The 20,803-nt window shown below is 44.2% G+C and overlaps 1 long non-coding RNA gene across 2 annotated transcripts in view; it reads left to right on the top strand.

The window, feature by feature from the left end:
• Positions 1–19,879, top strand: part of LOC140465581 (uncharacterized) — a 33,959-nt gene extending 14,080 nt beyond the window's left edge. For both annotated transcript variants that reach the window (XR_011955124.1, XR_011955123.1), the window contains exons 2-3: positions 17,623–17,707; positions 19,481–19,879. This is a non-coding gene — a long non-coding RNA (uncharacterized lncRNA). The remainder of the gene's footprint in view (positions 1–17,622; positions 17,708–19,480) is intronic.
• Positions 19,880–20,803: the final 924 nt, after the last annotated feature.

Below are 20,803 nucleotides of genomic sequence, written 5' to 3'. Positions count from 1 at the left end.
AGTGTGGTAGCTTTTAAATGTTTGTAGGAAAGGGGAAAACTGAGAGACATTTTGGGAAGAGCAGTTTTGAAAGGCTTACAAACTAGTTGAGAAGTAATAACAGGATAATGGACCATTTCCACGACCAAGCAATGTATTAAATTGAAAATTTGCTTCAGCTCACAATCGATCATTTTCTGCTGTGATCTCAAATAGATTTGTCTTTGCTAGGTTTTTTAGGTCAGACAGTGGTGAGGAACAGGAGAGGTGTCAATGAGAAACCACAGACTTGCCTGCAGCATAAGTCAGGTCAAAGTTGATTGCTCCTCAGTTCCCAGCCATTAATCTCATGTGTTTGCTGGAGGCTGGTTAATTGCTAGCAATCACAGAACCAACAGCACCTCGTTTCTGCGTTCTTCTTTTTCATTTTTCCAGTGATTCCATCCACTCAAACACTTTAGTATTGAAACATTGCTGAATTGTAGAATCCCTACAGTGCAGAAAGAGGCAGTTTAGCCCATTGAGTCTGCACCAACAGTCTGAAGAGCATTCCAGTCAAGATTAGAGTGTTGCTGGAAAAGTACAGCAGGTCAGGCAGCATCCGAGGAGAAGGAAAATTGACACTGATGAAGGGCTTTTGCCTGAAACGCGATTTTCCTTCGCATCAGATGCTGCCTGACCTGCTGTGCTTTTCCAGCACCACTCTAATCTTAACTCTGATCTCCAGCATCTGCAGTATCCATTTCTGCCTTAAAGAGCATCCCAACCAAACCCAGCCCCCTAACCTAACCCCATAACTACCATAGCTAATCCACCTAGCCTGCACACCGCAGACAATTTAGCATGCCCAATCCACCTAACCTGCACATCTTTGAACTGTGAGAGGAAACCAGTGAAAACCCACACAGACATGGGAAGAACGTGCAAATTCCACACAGATGGTTATCCAAGTTGGAATCAAACCTGGGTTCCTGGCACTGTGAGGCAGCATTTCTAACCACTGAGCCACAGTGTTGCCCATTGTTTCTTTAAATTCAATGTTTATAAATAACCCAAAGACACTCTAACTTGACCAAAGTGATTTTGTTTTATGAACAGCAAGAAATAGCATCTTCACATATGTGTTTTCCACAGTGATGCTAGCAACTCTTCAACGGATCAATGGGTTAAGTCACTTTGACTCAATGTCCTTTTGCATATGAGAGATGAAAGTCATGAAACTATGACACAAGGAAGGGAACATTAATCCATAAACATCAGTGAGGACAGTGCAGAACACCAGATTAGGGTGAGAAACAACGAAGGTGAAAATGCAGTGTAATCATTGTTGCTTAGTGAATGACTTTAATGGACTGGATTGATGTCCCAATAATGAGTTCAAATCCTGCCATGTCAGTTTGAAGACTTGAATTCAATTCAAATCAGTAAAATTAACCCTTTGCAAAACCAGCAGTAACCTTCAGCTAGGCATCAGGAGGCCAATGATACAGTTGGAAGAGATTAAGTGGAGGCTGGCAATGGTTCTTTGGAGAGGCCACGGTGAAACCACAAGAATCTCCTCTTGACCTCAGGTAAGAGTTCCAAAGAACAATGAAAGCAGCAACTAAAGAATCTTTGCTTTTGTTGGCAGCTGCAGCAGCCTTGTTAAGAACTGTTGTTTACACTACATGTAGACCTGGTGATTCTGGATGGAATTGGGCTGACCAAGTTTGGGCATGATCCTAAAACTGACATTTTATTAGTTACAACAAGTCTGCATGCAAGGAGCCTCATGCTTAGTTTAGATGGCTGCTAAGGATGAAAGGACAGGAGTGTGGTGGTTTAGTAATCCAAATACTCGAGCTAAAACCTCAGAGATGAGAATTCAGTGGTAGCTGAGGAAATTAAAGTTCAATTCACTAAATAAATAATGTAAAGTAAAAGTCCCACAGAAAGAGCAGAAATTTTTCCCTCTCTGGTGTGGAATAGTCAGTGATAAGAATGTTGGAAAAACATAATACAATGAAAACTTTACATCTTGACTTTGGGAATGATTTTTTGATTTTCTCCTCAAGCCTTAAATGGCAATTTAAGAATCTCATGGTTCAGTGGTAACAACCTCACTTTGTGCATCTGCACTTTGTTAAAGCCCAAACTCACCTCATTTATCCACCAGTTCCAATTCTCCTCTCCTTCCCTGAGAATCTAGATGGTACTTATTCCCATCATGCAAGTCTATGGTGGCTCCAGCTCACCAATTGCTTATCTCAACTGTATCCAACTGCAAATCCATGCATCCTCCATGGCCAATAGCATCCTCAATCCTTTGTCTCCTCAAGTCAGTAAGAGAAAACCAGCAGCTGCATTGCACAACTGTGTCCACTCGTGGATTAACTTTCACACTACTCCAGCCCTTCATTTTATTTTGAAGCTCATGGATCCTGTACAGGAACAGACATGCTTGACACATACAGTTTACTGGGGACTAGAGTCATTCAGGAGATTATACCACAGTCAGTCAAGAAGTTTACTCAATTCCAGTCCAGAGGGTTGACTATGGTCATTTCGACACCTGTTCCTAACAAGAGTCCAAGGATCTCTGTCCTTGCAGTTTGGAGGCTAAGCCATGGTCAATCCTGCAGATTAAGTGGAACCACTTTTGGACGATTGGTAGCAGGTCACCCCTTAGCCTCTGACGCTCCAGACAAAACAGCCCCAGCCCATTCAATGTCTCCCTATAGCTCAAATCATCCAATGCTGGCAACATCCTTGCAAATCTTTTCTGAACCCTTTAAGTTTCACAACATCCTTCCGATAGGAAGGAGACCAGAATTGCACGCAAAATTCCAAAAATGGCCGAGCCGATGTCCTGTACAGGTACAACATGACCTCCCAACTCCCATACTCAATACTGACCAAGAAAGGAAAGCATACCAAATGCCTTCTTCACTATCCTATCAACCTGAGACTCTATTTTCAGTGAGCTATGAACCTGTATTCCAAGGAGTCTTTGTTCAGCAACATTCTCTCGGACATTACCATTAAGTGCATAAGTCCTGCTAAGATTTGCTTTCCCAAAATGCAGCACCTCACATTTATCTAAATTAAATTCCATCTGCTACTCCTCAGCCCATTGGCCCATCTGATCAAGATCCAGTTGTAATCCGAGGTAACCTTCTTCGCTGTCCACTACACCTCCAATTTTTATGTCATCTGCAAACTTGCTAACTATACCTCTTATGTTCACATCCAAATCATTTATGTAAATGATGAAACGTAGTGGATCCAGCACCAATCCTTGTGACACTCCACTGGTCACAGGCCTTCATTCTGTAAAGCAACCCTCCACCACCACCCTTTGTCTTCTACCGTCGAGCCAGTTCTGTATCCAAATGGCTAGTTCTTCCTGTCATTTGTGCAAAAGCGATCAAAGGGTATGGAGAGAAAGCAGAGAGAAGGTTCTGAGTTGGATGATCAACCATGATCATCTTGATGGCAGAATACTCTCCTCCTCGAATTATTTAAGTGCAAGAATGCACATGAAGAATTACGGTCTTAAGCAATCCTGACCATTACATTGTGCTCAATAAGTGCCTCCTTGCCATGTCAGCTATGCAATTGCATTCAGATTAATGCACTGAAAAGCAACACCTGAGTCTTCAGGAAACAATCTATAGATAACACAATGCTTCACAGCTTCCGCACTTGCATACTAATAAGAATGAATGTGATATGTGATCCACAGATGGTGGTAACAGGGAATAGGTGATGTTAGGGGTGGAGGGATGGTTCTAACATCATTGGCTTACTAGCAGACTCTTATTTCCCCAAAGTGGCATGAAAAGTCTAATTCTGCAATGTACGTTGCAATAATGTCACATATCTCATAGCTCCTAATGCAGACATCACTGTTAGCTTCGTGGGAAATCTCCATGCCAAAGTATGAAGACATAGCATGAGGCTTAATCATGTTGGATATGAGTGCTCAGGAGTTATTTCAGTAAAATAATTATTTTCTGATATTCCACAGCGATTATCTTTTCACACACCTGACATGAACATCACTGTAGCTGGATCCTTGTGTTCATGCTTCAACTCTGAAGGCAATGGAGCAGGAGATGGCAATTACAAGGTTATCAACAAGCCCAGCGATAATAGCAATCACCTGTGGCTGCCCATTGCCTCCAGAGAGAGAAAGAGAGAAAGGGGGAAGAGGGAGGGAAAGAAAGGGGTGGGGGGAGAGAGAGGGGGTGGGGTGGGGTGGGGAGAGAGAGAGAGAGAGAGAGAGAGAGAAAGGGAGGGAGAGAGAGATAGAGAGAGAGAGAGAGAGAGTCAGCAGAAGATTTCTCCCAAGGACGTGGAGAACAACTAAGAGATACTGCATCATTTTTTTGAAAGATAGTGCTGGCACCGATTTAAGGATGCCCCGTGTTATTGTCACCAAATTGTCACCTGATGAAACAGGACTAATGCTTCGAAGGACTAAATAGCCATCCCATTCTAAAGGGTTCTCAAATTCACAGATGCATTACATCTTTATGTCCTGGCTCATTTTAAGGAACTAGGCACCTATGTGACCTCATTCTTGATGAAAGGCTTTTGTCCGAAAAGTTGACTCCTGCTCCTTGGATGCTGCCTGACTTGCTGTGCTTTTCCAACAACGTACTCTTGACCTGTGTGGCATTTGCTAATTCTCAGCTGTCAAAAGCGACTCAAGTGACACATTTTCTCTAAATCACAGCTATTCATATCCTTGACAAGGATAGTGAAGCAGCCTGGCCAATGGGATTCTCCACCATCACTGACTTCTCCAGGTGCAGCACACTTTCAACTGCACCAACATCACTTTGAGAGCATCTTATCACCAACCTGCAGAATTTGATAAGCAAAAATGTTTGCATTCCATCAATATTAAAATTATGTGACCATTGATGCCAAATGTTGGAGGTCTGCACCAGATATACTGGGAGTTGTCCTGACTCACAGGGTCTGTCCTTCCAAGCTCCTCAGCCTATACAGAGATGGCTAGTGAAATACAGGGGCTACCCCTTCTAAATTGTGCTCATAACACATTTACTATACCCTCAGACTGAGGCAGAGCAAAGAAGCAACTCAACTCATGCTTCCAGCAGGGCTCCTTAAGCTGGGTTTTGATGGCTGCACCACTCCAGTGGAGCATTGCAGTGTAGCTCAGATCAAGTGTACTGCTCCATCATTGTGTTATGCTGTGCTCTTCATAACTGGAGTACAAAAAAATAAGGAATGTCCTCAATGTAGATGCAATATGCAATCAACAGCAATCATCTCAGAATAAAGATGATAAAATAGATAAGTGCATTGAAAACGAGGGCCATCCAAAAGCAAGATAGAACAATACATTATTGAGATGGAGATGCCAGAGTTAGCCAAATTGAAGCGCAGTTTCAGGATGAATAAGTTGGGTTTGGACTTCCTTTCAGTGTTTGTACACAGTTGATCAAATGGCAAGGAGCCCTTGCTTAGTACAAAGAGAATATGGATTTTTGCAGTTTGTGACTTTTTCCTCTTGCTGAAATAATTGTCTAGTTATCCATCTGATTGTATGCTTGAAATCTTCAGATGATCATACTTCCAAGTATCTGCCACGTTGCATGTCCTACTGTTCATTAGGGGAAAAGTAGGGAGGGAGTGTGTGCTAACATTTTCAGGCACTGAGATTAAGTAGAGCTCTTAAAACTTCCATCAGGATATTATTTCTTTGGTTAGATTTCCTACAGGGTGGAAACAGGCCCTTCAGACCAACCAGCTACACCGACCCTCCAAAGTGTAACCCACCCTGACCCCATTCCCTCTGACTAATGCACCTAGCACTATGGGCAATTTAGCATGGCCAATTTACCTGTCAATTTGTGGGCGGCACGGTGGCACTGTGAGGCAGCACTGCACTGCTGCCTCACAGCGCCAGAGACCCGGGTTCAATTCCCGCCTCAGGCGACTGACTGTGTGGAGTTTGCACGTTCTCCCCGTGTCTGCGTGGGTTTCCTCCGGATGCTCCGGTTTCCTCCCACAGTCCAAAGATGTGCAGGTCAGGTGAATTGGCCATGCTAAATTGCCCGTAGTGTTAGGTAAGGGGTAGATGTAGGGGTATGGGTGGGTTGCGCTTCGGCAGGGCGGTGTGGACTTGTTGGGCCGAAGGGCCTGTTTCCACACTGTAAGTAATCTAATCTAATTTACCTGTCTGAGTGCTTTGCAGTGAAGTATGTCATGATAATCAGAAGGTTAAGAGAAATCCTGACAAACGTTTTTGCCCTTCCATTGTTGGTATTCCTTAATTTTTTAGAGTGCAAATAGCTTAAGAAGTTCCCCTGAAATCTTTGAATATCCTGTAGGACATCATTGAATCTGCAAAAGAGAGATAATGCTCTGTGTAGCTTCTCTCAGCAGACCAATGCACTGAAGAAGAGTGGACATTTGAGCTGCTAATTGTACATCTCCCAGCCTTAAATGGCAGTGTACTCCCTTCAAATATGAAAACACTGCCCTCTGTCTCTGTTGTATAAAAACTATGGAGTACCTCCCATTGCTATAAATGATAGCCCTTGACTTATGCAGGTATGTCTTGAGAATGTTTTCTAAATAGGGAGATATCAGCCATGTTCTCCAACCGATCAGGTCCAACAGTTTAAGCTCCTTTTTAAATCTTTATGAAAGTTTAAGGAGACAGAATAGAGGCCACAGGCTTTGTTACTTTCAGGGTGCTCAGGCCCTTTCCAGCCAGTCTTGACATTGTTTCCAGGCACTAGCTGGGAACCTCCACCTGGAAAATACAAATAACCTGACACCAGACTATCAACCAGAGTCAGGGCACAGCTTTGCCAGTGTGGCACTTCCATTGGCATAAAGATCCCAAGTAGAAGATATAGACTGAGCTATTATGTTTCACCATATGACTACGAATTGAACTTTAAAGAACCATGTTCATAAACTGCTTGATTAATTGTTTCTTTTGTTTTTATTTACAAGTGAATGAAATCTCATTCTACTTCATGACTGCATTATATTGGTATTGATGTAAGCTCTCTCTTTTAAATATCTACTTTATTATAGTGGATATTTGACTAGAAGAGAAAATGTGACACAATAGTTAGATGTTGTCAAAGGAAGGTAAGATAACAAGACCCAGACAAAGACAGAAATAAGGGATAGTCAACCGTTTGTGTAGATAGTAAACAGCATGGTTAATCAGGCCCTTTGTTTTTCTGTCATTCTTCTGTAAACATCAAGAAAGGTAGCATTTATCAAGTACAAATTTTACCCGATTCAATATTTTAAAACACTTATTATTCTGCATGTTCTTTTGTGTCACATATATGTATTATACCACTTTGTGAAATATGGCAAATTTGCCAGTTTAGCAGATTCTGTTAACCATAACAGTAGTTACTCCTAAGACATGTGCCCCTTTAAATTACGATTTGTTCTCCTTTTGAGTTTTATTCAAAGATTCCAGAAGATGCACATGTAGAATTTTTTTTGAAAACAGGACTTTTACCCTTTAAGTTAACACATTTTTGACAAAACGATTTTTCCTGGTGGTCTCACATCCATCTGTCTCTCATTCATGGTATTCAACAATAGTCTGTTTTAGATTTCCTGATGTTCTCCATCTAATTCCCTGATGGTCTATAATCTGCGTCACTGACAGTTCACTAGTGGTGTCTGTAGGGTTCATTAAACAAAGTGGCAGGTCAAATTTCTCCCCTTTGCTATTTTTAGTGCATTTTAAGATAACCTGTACATGGAATTTGTTTCTTGATGGTCTAGAAGCATAATTTATTGAGCATTCCACATGATCCAATGGAAACTATTCTCATATGCAAGTCCACAGTTTTGCAAGGCGATCAATTTTTAAACATGAATGAACGGTCAATACCCAATGGTGCTACTTGTGAGAAGTTAAAGCTGAGTTTCAGATTCAGATTAGAAAAGGGTGAGATAGCTGGATGGATGGGGAGGGGTGTAATGTTAAAGATCAATTGTGAGAGAAAGAGAAAAGCAGGGTTAAGTGTGGTTAACAACTGAATGGTTAGGTGGCTTTAGGTGAGATCCAAGTGGTTAACAACTGAATGGTTAGGTGGCTTTAGGTGAGATCCAATGTTCTGGTCAGCAGTGTTGAAAGGTATATTAGTAGGGAGAGAGACATTTCTTTCCTCATTTGAGGGAAATGGTAGAGGGAGTAGGCTTTTGGCTGAGCTGACATTGACCTGCTTCTGGGTTAGTGTCAGGCTGGAAGAGGTATGAGTTATTTTTTTAGTGGATAGGAGGGTTAAATTACAGCTCCTCCATGATTGGATGAGTTTCTGTTTGGTGGCACAGCAGGTCGAGAGGGTAAGGAGTGATGGAGATGATTCACAGGGAGGATGCAAGCCTCCACAATGGGACGATATCAGTTTTATTCACTCAGGAATGGACAAGAGATGGCCATATGTGCTCACTGAGTAGAAAGGGAATCCTCAGTGGAAGAGGCAGGCTACAGATGTTTTCCTTCAGGGCTGTATACATTTATTTTCCTCCTTTAGTGAAGATGGAAGTGAAGGTCTTAATGTCTGCTCAGAGACATCCAAACAGCATTTGGAATCTTGGAACATTACAGCATGGAAAGAGTCCATTAGTCCCCTTGTGCCAGCCAACAAGCAGCCATCCAGATTGATCTTACTTTCCAACTCTTGGTCGATAACTTTGTTGGTCCTGACACTACAAAGGCATTTGGTAGGACTTTTTAAATGTTGGTTTTCTGCCTCCACTCACTTAGACAGTGGATCCCAGATCCACACTACCTCTGGATGAAAACATTTTCTTTTGAATTCCCTCTGAATCTCCTGCCCTATAAATAGATAGCATAGATAAAGAAGATGGGCCAGTCAAACAGGGAGAGTAGGGACTGTCTCTTGAGTCTATCTAGACCCTTCATAATACACAGCTCAATCAGGTTTCCTCTCAATCTCGCCTATTCCAAAGGAAACAACCCCAGCATTTCCAACTTTACCTCATCACAAAAAGATTTCAGTCTGGACATCATCCTAATAACAGTTTTCTGTAACCTCTCTAGTCCAATCACATTTAATGTTCACTTTTAACTTCCTGAAGTCTTTGTGATTTGTGGAGTAGCTGAAATGGTTAGCGATTTCTTTTGATTGTTCCAATTCGTTCAATGCACCTACAGGCACTTGATGATCACGTTTTCATTTCTGGCAATGCAAAGTGGTCTCTGAAAGCTTGGTTAATGTTTGCCCCTTGGCTAAGTGAAGAGCTCGCCAAGGCTGCAGATGGCCATTCCTGCTCTTAGGTTGGGCAGGCAACCATATGGTATTTGATCAATGCTGGAATGACTAGTGTCAATCTAGTTAATGAGATACAAACTACAGAGTGATCAAATGCTCTTCGCCAAAATTATCAGAGCACTTAATAAGGTAAATGGCAACTTTGCAATTGACCATAATGGGAAGATTTGTACTTTTTTCTAATTTAATTGATTGCCCTATACTATGAGCTGAGTGTGTGTTAGCATTCAAGGATATGAAGAAAGAAAATATTATGAGCTAATATTATACATATCGATTTAATGGGATACCAGTGTCTGGTGTTTAGTGGCATGAGTTGCAGTACTAAATTAATAGGAATCATGTTTTAGGGCATTTTTAAAATAACACTTTTATTGAGGACCACTGTATAAAAGTTTTTCTCAATAAACAGAGTACGCATTAAGTCAGCTTGGCACATGTTCCCTACAACCACCAACAAAGAGAAATTGTAGTTTGAACTTCCTTTAAATTTAATTTTTCATCAGAAGTTGACTCAACTTCCTCCAAAGTTTTAGTTGGGGACTGATGGCCTGTGTTCCAAAAGGAGAGATTTAAACAATTGACAAAAGAATGAGAGGCAAAACCATTTTACACCAGGGAGTGCTTATAATCTGGAATTCAATGTCTGTAAAGGTGCCAGAGATAGATAATGGCTTTCCAAAGAGAATTGTCTAAATACCTGTAGAGAAAATTATTACAGGCCTTTGTGGTAGGGTGGGGGGGGGGGGGGGGGGGGGGCGGGGAAAGCCAGGGAGTGGAGTGAGCCTAATTACCCTCAGAGAGTACACATAGAGTTAATTGGCCAAGTGGCCCAGGCTTTTTCACCAGGAGACAACAAAAACTAAAATCAAGAGCAAAGCTTTGTGACTGAAAATATGCTTATCGTTTGCACCATAGAACACTAGCAGGAAACTCAACCCACACAAAGTAACACATACTGAAAGTGCAACCAACTCATCTCCACAAGAAAAGATTACAGACTAACGTTTTGCTCCGCATATCTATACCAGACTCACACTAATAGCCAAGACCCACTAAAGTACACAACTGCTCACTGTGAATCTCCAGATAGGTCCCTGTAATTACTGCAACACAAATTAATCCATATGTTATGTACATGCTGTGATGGATGTAAAATCGGCTGCAGCACACTCATGTTGGAATAAATGATGCATGTGACAGACTGTTATCTTTGCTTTGAAAGACACATGAACATTAAACTTTGGCACAGGAAGTTGGTGAGACAACAGGTGCTACACACAGATGTATGTGTTTGATAAATTACTGATTATTTCTCTGTAGCACTGCACACAGGAATTAACAAAGAAGTGTAGCCTTTCGATGAAGATTGGTGGACATTATTGGATGATATGGAAGTACCGGTGTTGGACTGGGGTGGACTGTTGGATTATAACCTGGTGTGTGTCATTATTAGATGAGAGTATATTGATATCTTGAACATATTTTATTCTTATTTTTACAGCTTACATTTTGGTATAAGTTATATTTAGACACCACTTAGCCATTTGTGAAGGGAAGAAATAAAATTGGTTAAAATTCTCACTCCACTGCTATGCCAACTCAGTAGCTGTTAGGAAGGCACAATTCCAGATATAAATGTGAAAACTTACTATCGTAAAGTTGATTGTGGGCAAGCTAAACCAACATTTACTGCCAAGGCCTTGTTGCATAAACAGCAGTTAAAAAGATTCAACCATTGTTGCTGTAGGTCTGGAGTTGCATTTAGGCCAGACTTGCTAAAGGTGGCATCCAAAGAGAGAAAATGCTGGAAAATCTCAGCAGGTCTGGCAGCGTCTGTAAGGAGAGAAAAAAGCTGACGTTTCGGGTCTAACTGACCTTTTGTCAAAGGGAGCTTTGACAAAGGGTCAGTTAGACTCAAAACTTCAGCTCCTTTCTCTCCTTACAGATGCTGCCAGACCTGCTGAGATTTTCCAACATTTTTTCTTTCAGTTTCAGATTCCAGCATCCACAGTAATTTGCTTTTACCCAGTTGGTAAAGATGGCAGTTTTCCTTCCCTAAAGGGCATTAGTGAACCTGATGGTTTTTTACGACAATCAGGAATAGTTACATGGGCGCCATTGGTCTAACATTTTATTCCAGATTTTTAAAAATTGAATTCAGATTTCACCAACTACCATAGTGGGATACAATCCCATGTTCCCAGAACATTAACCTGGGGTTCTGCATTACTAAGGTAAAAACAATGACTGCAGATGCTGAAAATCAAATACTGGATTAGTGGTGCTGGAAGAGCACAGCAGTTCAGGCAGCATCCAACGAGCAGCGAAATCAACGTTTCGGGCAAAAGCCCTTCATCAGGAATACTAGACAAGTGATGTAACCACTACACCGCCACCCCACACTAAATAGTGAGAAATGATCTGATCAAGATAACCATTACCATGCGTAGTGTATCCCATTGAATGAACAGGTGTGCACAGTGATTAACTGGCTCAGGCCCTATTCATGAGGTTGCCAATGAAGTCAATTTTATAGTGTTTCAAACATAAGAAACCCAACATCTTTGCTGAGCAGTGAAGTTAGGTTTGTGGAAGGCAGAAGTAGTGAACACCTGGACGAAATCTGAACTAAGAAATCTAAGGAAGGGAGCTCATTTGACTATTACATTTCAAATGTGAATTTAAGAACCGGATGGAGCCCATTAAGACATCAGGAAATTCTTACATGCACCTGCAGATTGAAACAAACCTATACCAGAAATGTAATCATCCATATTAGAAATTTCCACAGGTGTCATTTCATTCAGAGACATATTTCATGAAGGCAGCCTTCCAGCTGTGGACTCTTGGCCTGGCCTGGTAGTCTCTCAGCACGGTAAAAACAATGACTGCAGATGCTGAAAACCAAATACTGGATTAGTGGTGCTGGAAGAGCACAACAGTTCAGGCAGCATCCAACGAGCAGCGAAATCGACGTTTCGGGCAAAAGCCCTTCATCAGGAATAAAGGCAGTGAGCCTGAAGCATGGAGAGATAAGCTAGAGGAGGGTGGGGGTGGGGAGAGAGTAGCATAGAGTACAATGGGTGAGTGGGGGAGGAGATGAAGGTGATAGGTCAAGGAGGAGAGGGTGGAGTGGATAGGTGGAAAAGAAGATAGGCAGGTCGGACAAGTCAAGGAGACAGTAACTGAGCTGGAAGTTTGAAACTAGGATGAGGTGGGGGAAGGGGAAATGAGGAAGCTGTTGAAGTCCACATTGATGCCCTGGGGTTGAAGTATTCCGAGGCGGAAGATGAGGCATTCTTCCTCCAGGCGTCTGGTGGTGAGGGAGCGGCGGTGAAGGAGGCCCAGGACCTCCACGTCCTCGGCAAAGTGGGAGGGGGAGTTGAAATGTTGGGCCACGGGGCGGTTTGGTTGATTGGTGCGGGTGTCTCGGAGATGTTCCCTAAAGCGCTCTGCTAGGAGGCGTCCAGTCTCCCCAATGTAGAGGAGACCACATCGGGAGCAACGGATACAATAAATGATATTGGTGGATGTGCAGGTGAAACTTTGATGGATGTGGAAGGCTCCTTTAGGGCCTTGGATAGAGGTGAGGGAGGAGGTGTGGGCACAGGTTTTACAGTTCCTGCGGTGGCAGGGGAAAGTGCCAGAATGGGAGGGTGGGTCGTAGGGGGGTGTGGACCTGACCAGGTAGTCACGGAGGGAACGGTCTTTGCGGAAGGCGGAAAGGGGTGGGGAGGGAAATATATCCCTGGTGGTGGGGTCTTTTTGGAGGTGGCGGAAATGTTGGTGGATGATTTGGTTGATGCGAAGGTTTGTAGGGTGGAAGGTGAGCACCAGGGGCGTTCTGTCCTTGTTACGGTTGGAGGGGTGGGGTCTGAGGGCGGAGGTGCAGGATGTGGACGAGATGCGTTGGAGGGCATCTTTAACCACGTGGGAAGGGAAATTGCGGTCTTTAAAGAAGGAGGTCATCTGGTGTGTCCTATGGTGGAACTGGTCCTCCTGGGAGCAGATACGGCAGAGGCGGAGAAATTGGGAATACCGGATGGCATTTTTGCAAGAGATAGGGTGGGAAGAGGTGTAATCCAGGTAGCTATGGGAGTCAGTGGGTTTGTAAAAAATGTCAGTGTCAAGTCGGTCGTCACTAATGGAGATGGAGAGGTCCAGGAAGGGGAGCGAGGTGTCAGAGATAGTCCAGGTAAATTTAAGGTCAGGGTGGAATGTGTTGGTGAAGTTGATGAATTGCTCAACCTCCTCGCGGGAGCACGAGGTGGCGCCAATGCAGTCATCAATGTAGCGGAGGAAGAGGTGGGGATTGGTGCCGGTGTAATTACGGAAGATCCATGGTGAAGATAAGGCGTTGGGGGCCGGGGAAACGGAAGTCTTGGAGGAGGTGGAGGGCGTGGGTGGTGTCTCGAACGTATGTGGGGAGTTCCTGGATTAGGGGGGGGATACGACAGTGTCAAGGTAGGTAGAGATGAGTTCAGTGGGGCAGGAGCATGCTGAGACAGTGGGTCGGCCAGGGTGGTCAGGCTTGTGGATCTTGGGAAGGAGGTAGAACCGGGCAGTGCGGGGTTCCCGGACTATGAGGTTGGAAGCTGTGGGTGGGAGATCTCCTGAGGTGATGAGGTTCTGTATGGTCTGGGAGATGATGGTTTGGTGATGGGGGGTGGGGTCATGGTCGAGGGAGCAGTAGAAAGGGAGTCCTGATTGTGAAAGTAAGCTCAGAGGCGGAGGCGACGGAAGAATTGTTCGATGTCACGTCGTGTATTAAATTCATTGATGCGTGGACAGAGGGGGATGAAGGTGAGTCCTTTGCTGAGGACTGATCATTCGTCCTCAGTGAGGGGGAGGTCTGGAGGGATGGTGAAAACTCGGCAGGGCCGGTAGCTAGGATCTGGTGCGGGTGTGGAGCTGGGAGTGGGGTCGGAGCCAGTACCTGGAGTGGGTGTGATGGTGGGGGGAATGGGGGTGGAGGCATGAGCTGGGGTAATGTTGCCCTCGGGGTTCTGGGGTGTGGGGATAGTGACACTGGGGTCTGTGGGGGGCGTGTCAGCGGAATGCAGGTGAGTGGCGCTGGTGGAGGCGGAAGTGGTGGTGATCATGGCAGTAAGGGAAGTCACTGAGCGTGTGGCATCAGCGATGATTTGAGGGCTGGAAGTGGCTGTGGGAGTGGCCATGATGTGGGCGGAAGTGACATCATCACTCAGCGTGGGGGTGGTAGCTGCGTCAGCCGCATGGCTAATGGCGTTTCCGAGGCCAGGGGAATCTTCTGGAATGTTTGAGGAGCGCTGGTTATGGAGGTGGGTGGATAAAAGTTTGTTGTACTTACAGTTTTTGATGTTTGAGATGGAATTGAAATACTGTTTGTTGAGAGGATGAATTCTCCTGAGGATGTAGTACAGAGTGGGTCCTTTGCAATTCTGAGAGAGTATGGCCCTCAGCTGAGGCAGGGATGACTGGAGAGAGGTTAGGTGACGGCACATTGCTGCAAGCGTGGAGCGGAGGATCTTGAAGGAGAACTGTTGCTGGTGTTTTTGAATCTGTAGTCTGTACTGTTTGTCCTGTTCGGGTCCGAACTCTGCTGGTTTAAAGGTGGTCTGGAGTCCGTGTGGGATGAGTTGGTACGGAGGCATGCACTGAGGAAGCAAATGTGGCTGTGGTACCGAGTTTGTTTCACAACATGGTTGAAGAGCTTAAGAGCAGAGGAAATGACCTGGGAGTTGCAGTGGGAGAGGGACTCCCTGAGATTCTTGTAGAGAGAGGAGGAAAACTTCTTCAAGGCAGGCATCCTTGCAACAGGATTCGCAGTAGGGTTAAAATCAACAAGGTAAAAACAATGACTGCAGATGCTGAAAACCAAATACTGGATTATTGGTGCTGGAAGAGCATAGCAGTTCAGGCAGCATCCAATGAGCAGCGAAATCGACGTTTCGGGCAAAAGCCCTTCATCAGGAATAAAGGCAATGAGCCTGAAGCGTGGAGAGATAAGCTAGAGGAGGGTGGGGGTGGGGAGAGAGTAGCATAGAGTACAATGGGTGAGTGGGGGAGGAGATGAAGGTGATAGGTCAAGGAGGAGAGGGTGGAGTGGATAGGTGGAAAAGAAGATAGGCAGGTCGGACAAGTCAAGGAGACAGTAACTGAGCTGGAAGTTTGAAACTAGGATGAGGTGGGGGAAGGGGAAATGAGGAAACTGTTGAAGTCCACATTGATGCCCTCTCGAGGACACCTCTTCCTACTGCTCCCTCGACCATGAGCCCACCCCCCATCGCCTTATCTTCACCATGGATATCCAATCCCTCTACACCTCCATTCGCCATGACCAGGGCCTCCAAGCCCTCCGTTTTTTCCTCTCCAGACGTCCCCAACAGTACCCTTCCACTGACACTCTCATTCGTTTGGCCGAACTGGTCCTCACCCTTAACAATTTCTCCTTTGAATCCTCCCACTTCCTCCAGACCAAAGGCATAGCCATGGGCACACGTATGGGCCCCAGCTATGCCTGTCTCTTTGTTGGCTACGTAGAACAGTTGATCTTCTGTAATTACACCGGCACCACTCCCCACCTCTTCCTCCGCTACATTGATGACTGCATTGGCGCCACCTCGTGCTCCCGCGAGGAGGTTGAGCAATTCATCAACTTCACCAACACATTCCACCCTGACCTTAAATTTACCTGGACTATCTCTGACACCTCGCTCCCCTTCCTGGACCTCTCCATCTCCATTAGTGACGACCGACTTGACACTGACATTTTTTACAAACCCACTGACTCCCATAGCTACCTGGATTACACCTCTTCCCACCCTATCTCTTGCAAAAATGCCATCCGGTATTCCCAATTTCTCCGCCTCTGCCGTATCTGCTCCCAGGAGGACCAGTTCCACCATAGGACACACCAGATGGCCTCCTTCTTTAGAGACCGCAATTTCCCTTCCCACGTGGTTAAAGATGCCCTCCAACGCATCTCGTCCACATCCCGCACCTCCGCCCTCAGACCCCACCCCTCCAACCGCAACAAGGACAGAACGCCCCTGGTACTCGCCTTCCACCCTACAAACCTTCGCATCAACCAAATCATCCACCAACATTTCCGCCACCTCCAAAAAGACCCCACCACCAGGGATATATTTCCCTCCCCACCCCTTTCCGCCTTCCGCAAAGACCGTTCCCTCCATGACTACCTGGTCAGGTCCACACCCCCCTATGACCCACCCTCCCATTCTGGCACTTTCCCCTGCCACCGCAGGAACTGTAAAACCTGTGCCCACACCTCCTCCCTCACCTCTATCCAAGGCCCTAAAGGAGCCTTCCACATCCATCAAAGTTTCACCTGCACATCCACCAATATCATTTATTGTATCCGTTGCTCCCGATGTGGTCTCCTCTACATTGGGGAGACTGGACGCCTCCTAGCAGAGCGCTTTAGGGAACATCTCCAAGACACCCGCACCAATCAACTAAACCGTTCCGTGGCCCAACATTTCAACTCCCCCTCCCACTCTGCCGAGGACATGGAGGTCCTGGGCCTCCTTCACCGCCGCTCCCTCACCACCAGACGCCTGGCGGAAGAACGCCTTATCTTCCGCCTCGGAACACTTCAACCCCAGGGCATCAATGTGGACTTCAACAGCTTCCTCATTTCCCCTTCCCCCACCTCATCCTAGTTTCAAACTTCCAGCTCAGTTACTGTCTCCTTGACTTGTCCGACCTGCCTATCTTCTTTTCCACCTATCCACTCCACCCTCTCCTCCTTGACCTATCACCTTCATCTCCTCCCCCACTCACCCATTGTACTCTATGCTACTCTCTCCCCACCCCCACCCTCCTCTAGCTTATCTCTCCACGCTTCAGGCTCACTGCCTTTATTCCTGATGAAGGGCTTTTGCCCGAAACGTCGATTTCGCTGCTCGTTGGATGCTGCCTGAACTGCTGTGCTCTTCCAGCACCACTAATCCAGTCTCTCAGCACGACCTGGCAATCTCTCAGCCCAGCGTGGTAGTCTCCCAGCCCAGCCTGGAAGACTCCCGGCCCTGCCTGGTGGTCTCTCGGTCCAGCCTGGTGGACCTTCAGCCCAGCATGGTGGTCTCTCAATCAGGTGCGGCTTCAGTGTGATCTTGAGGTCATTTCTTGGAGTGCGATCCCACACCAGTTAAACACTTAAGAAAAACTGTAAAGTTTGAATTTTCATCTTTTTAAAATTTTCTGCATAAACCTAAGAAGGTCTGCAATATGTAACTTTTAACTGTATGATGTACGTTTTATGCTATACTATAATTACTGCAATGTTTAATTTTTAACTTTGTTTTTTCTTTCTTCCTTGTTCTTATGATTCTGTACCTAGTCTGGGATCATGTTCAAATAACGATTGAAGTCGGTGAATGACGAAAGTGGCCTCTTTTCTTCAGCAATCACAGCACATGTTCGAGGTAACAATAGAATCCTGAAATACAGTTCTTACAAGAGCCCCTTTACACACAGTTCTTACATATGTTAAAATTCCATTACTATGGTGTTACATTCTTTTATCTATCGTACACAAAGATTTAAAGGGCTTCTGTCTTGGGACACAGGAGGTGGGTTAAAACATGTGCTAAGTGCTTCTGATGGAATTAAGGGTGTCTGTCTGCTTTGCTTGCATAATCAAGATGTAGTTCTTTTGTCTTTTAAATTAGTAAATGTTAGTAAAAATACTAGGCCTATGTGCTCTAAATAAGTTAGAAATCATATCTGTACTTAATAAAAGAATAAATGATATTAAACTGATTACTGCAGCTGGGTTGTGAGATTTATTTAATAATTAATTACTAATTTACTAAATCATTCATTCATGCAATTTTATGGAAGCGCTGTTTTGTCAGTTAGTCACTTAAAGGGATAATGTCCCAGTTAAAAGGTACTTAACAGGTGCTTTCTAACTGGGGAATCTATTCAGATCCAGGAGATGGTTGGTCAGGACTGATTAATATTATAATGTTTCGTGGAGACTCGATGGGGATGGTATTGTTCTGTATGCTACACTTATTCAGAGGTAAACACTGCTTGTAGCAAGGCTGATAAGGTGTGAAAATGCAATAAAACATAGCAAGCTGGTGAGTGAGTTAATAAAGATAACCTGTCACACAATATCTGGCTGCAGTTTCCTGAAGAAGGGCTTATGCCCGAAACATCGATTCTCCTGTTCCTTGGATGCTGCCTGACCTGCTGCGCTTTTCCAGCAACACATTTTCAACACACAATATCTCACACGAATTATGGGTACACAATCCTTTATCCGAAATTCCAAAAACTGAAATGTTTTCTTGAGTGTGGAGTGTCATTTTAGCGTGCGAGCAGGTGACCCAACTCCACACCCACTTGACCCTCGTCATTCAGATGTGACGTGATGGCGAGGCCCAGCACTGGCAGGTGTCAATTGTGTCTCACTGCTCGTAATATTCACACGTGTGTCTGCTGTTAAGTAACTTTTTTTTATTTCACTGTGAAAATGTCATTTACTCCGAAATCCGAAAAATTCCAAATTCTGAAAAACAACTGGCCTCAAGGATTTCGAACTTGTACTTGTACTTGTACCTAAGATGGCACCTTGTGTGGCAACATTATACATTTTTCACTATACTCCTGTACTTTTGTACTTAAGTACACATTACAATAAAATCAAAATCAAATGTCACTGAAGGCTGACATACAAGTGTAGTAAGCTATTAGGAAGGCTAATGGAATGTTGTCCTTTATGTAAGAGAACTAGAGTACAAGAGTAGTGAGGTTTCGCTTCAATTATATTGGAACTTGGTTAAACTGCACCTGGAGTACTGTGTACAGGGTCACTCTGTTTACCTCAGCAAGCATATTATTGCTACAGAGAGAGTGCACAAACATTCACCAGAAATATTTCCAGAAAATTTGTGAAAACTGGACCTCTATTCTCTAGAACTTCAAAGAACAAGAGGTGATCTTGCTGAAACCTACAAATACTTAAAGGGATAGACCAAGGTAGATGCGGGTAAGATATTTCCCCTGGTTTGAGTGTCCCAGAGCAGATAAAAATAAGAGGATTGGTAATCAAACATCTGTCAATGATGTACAAGTTATGGAGTTGATGTGAGTAAAGCCAATGAAGTGTTTGATGAGCTGTGACCATATTAAATGGTAGAGAAGGCTGGACAGCTGAATGATCAATTCATGTTCTTATGTTCCTTCAGGATGGCTCTCTCACTCATCCATCCACCTGTAAGAAACCTGTACAGAGGCAGTTGACCTACCCTGGAAGGGCTGCTGGAAGAATGATAAGAGCATGGGACCATTCAAAGATAGAAGAGCTACACAATGTGCTGAAAAATTGACCAATAAATCACCCTAGAGAAGGGTCAATTCTCATAGAAACATTGAAACGTTTGTTTAAATGGATTTCTATATCTGGCAAGGCTATTCTTGTGTGATTCTAGGCCTGGTCCCACTGTCACCAAGATAGATCGACACACCCCTGCAAAGGCTGAAGTCAAAATGAATATTTTTGGTCATGGTTTGACTTTTTGATTTCAGTAACAACTAGTCTCAGCCACATAATTACAGTATATATTCACAGTTGGCACTACGTTTCTTCACCTGAGAGTCTGACCCAAAGAGAGAACACAGTGTGTTTGCATTTGTATACATGTTGTGAACTCAGTTCATGCTTCAATAGATAGAAATTTCCCATTGTGTCCTCAAGCCATTTACGAATGAACTTTATTTCAAGTGCAGCCACTGTTATTCCCAGCCAATGTGCACACTGCATGTGCTCAGGCACAAATGACACAAATAGTCAGCTTATCCTTACTTAATGGTGTGGTTTGCAGGATAATGTTTAGTTGTACCATGAGTACAATTCTGCTTGAGATCCTTTACACTGACCTGAGCAGATGGAGTCACAGGTTAAGACTTCATTTGAAAGTCAGTTCCTCCACAAAGTACAGCATTCCTTTTTTGTTTGTCTGAAGTGTTAATGTATGTGCTCTGCACATATATCTGGATTCTGGATTAGTGGTGCTGGAAGAGCACAGCAGTTCAGGCAGCATCCTGGAGTTGAGCTTGAATCTGTTTTATTCTAATGCAGGGATGAGAGTACCATGATTCTGAGTCTGTCTTAGTATTCTATGAATTTATTTTAATGTTAATTTGGAATTGGCATTGAAACAGTGTCAAACCTAACCAGATCTCATGCCACATCTGCTGGGCTCAGCTTTTTTCTTGAAGCCAAAATTAATCCACTGTAACTTTAGTATTGCTTCTGGGAAACAATGAAATTCAGAAGATTGTATGCAGAACTTCACTCACTTTCTTCCATGGTACATGTGAACTTTGTGATATCATGGTGTTAGGAAACAATGTTCTTTCTTGTCTCACTGGAATGTAGAAGAATAGGGGCGGGGCGGGTTCTCATAGAAACGTATAAAATCCTGAGGGGACTGGACAGTCTAGATGTGGGAAGAATGTTCTCACTGTTGTGGAAGTCTAGAACTAGGGGTTATAGTCTTATGAATAAG

The sequence above is a fragment of the Chiloscyllium punctatum genome, chromosome 42 (assembly GCF_047496795.1).
Source record: "Chiloscyllium punctatum isolate Juve2018m chromosome 42, sChiPun1.3, whole genome shotgun sequence".
Taxonomy (NCBI): Eukaryota; Metazoa; Chordata; class Chondrichthyes; order Orectolobiformes; family Hemiscylliidae; genus Chiloscyllium; species Chiloscyllium punctatum.
Note: the sequence above shows the minus strand (reverse complement) of the source record. Positions and strands in the feature narration are given on the sequence as shown.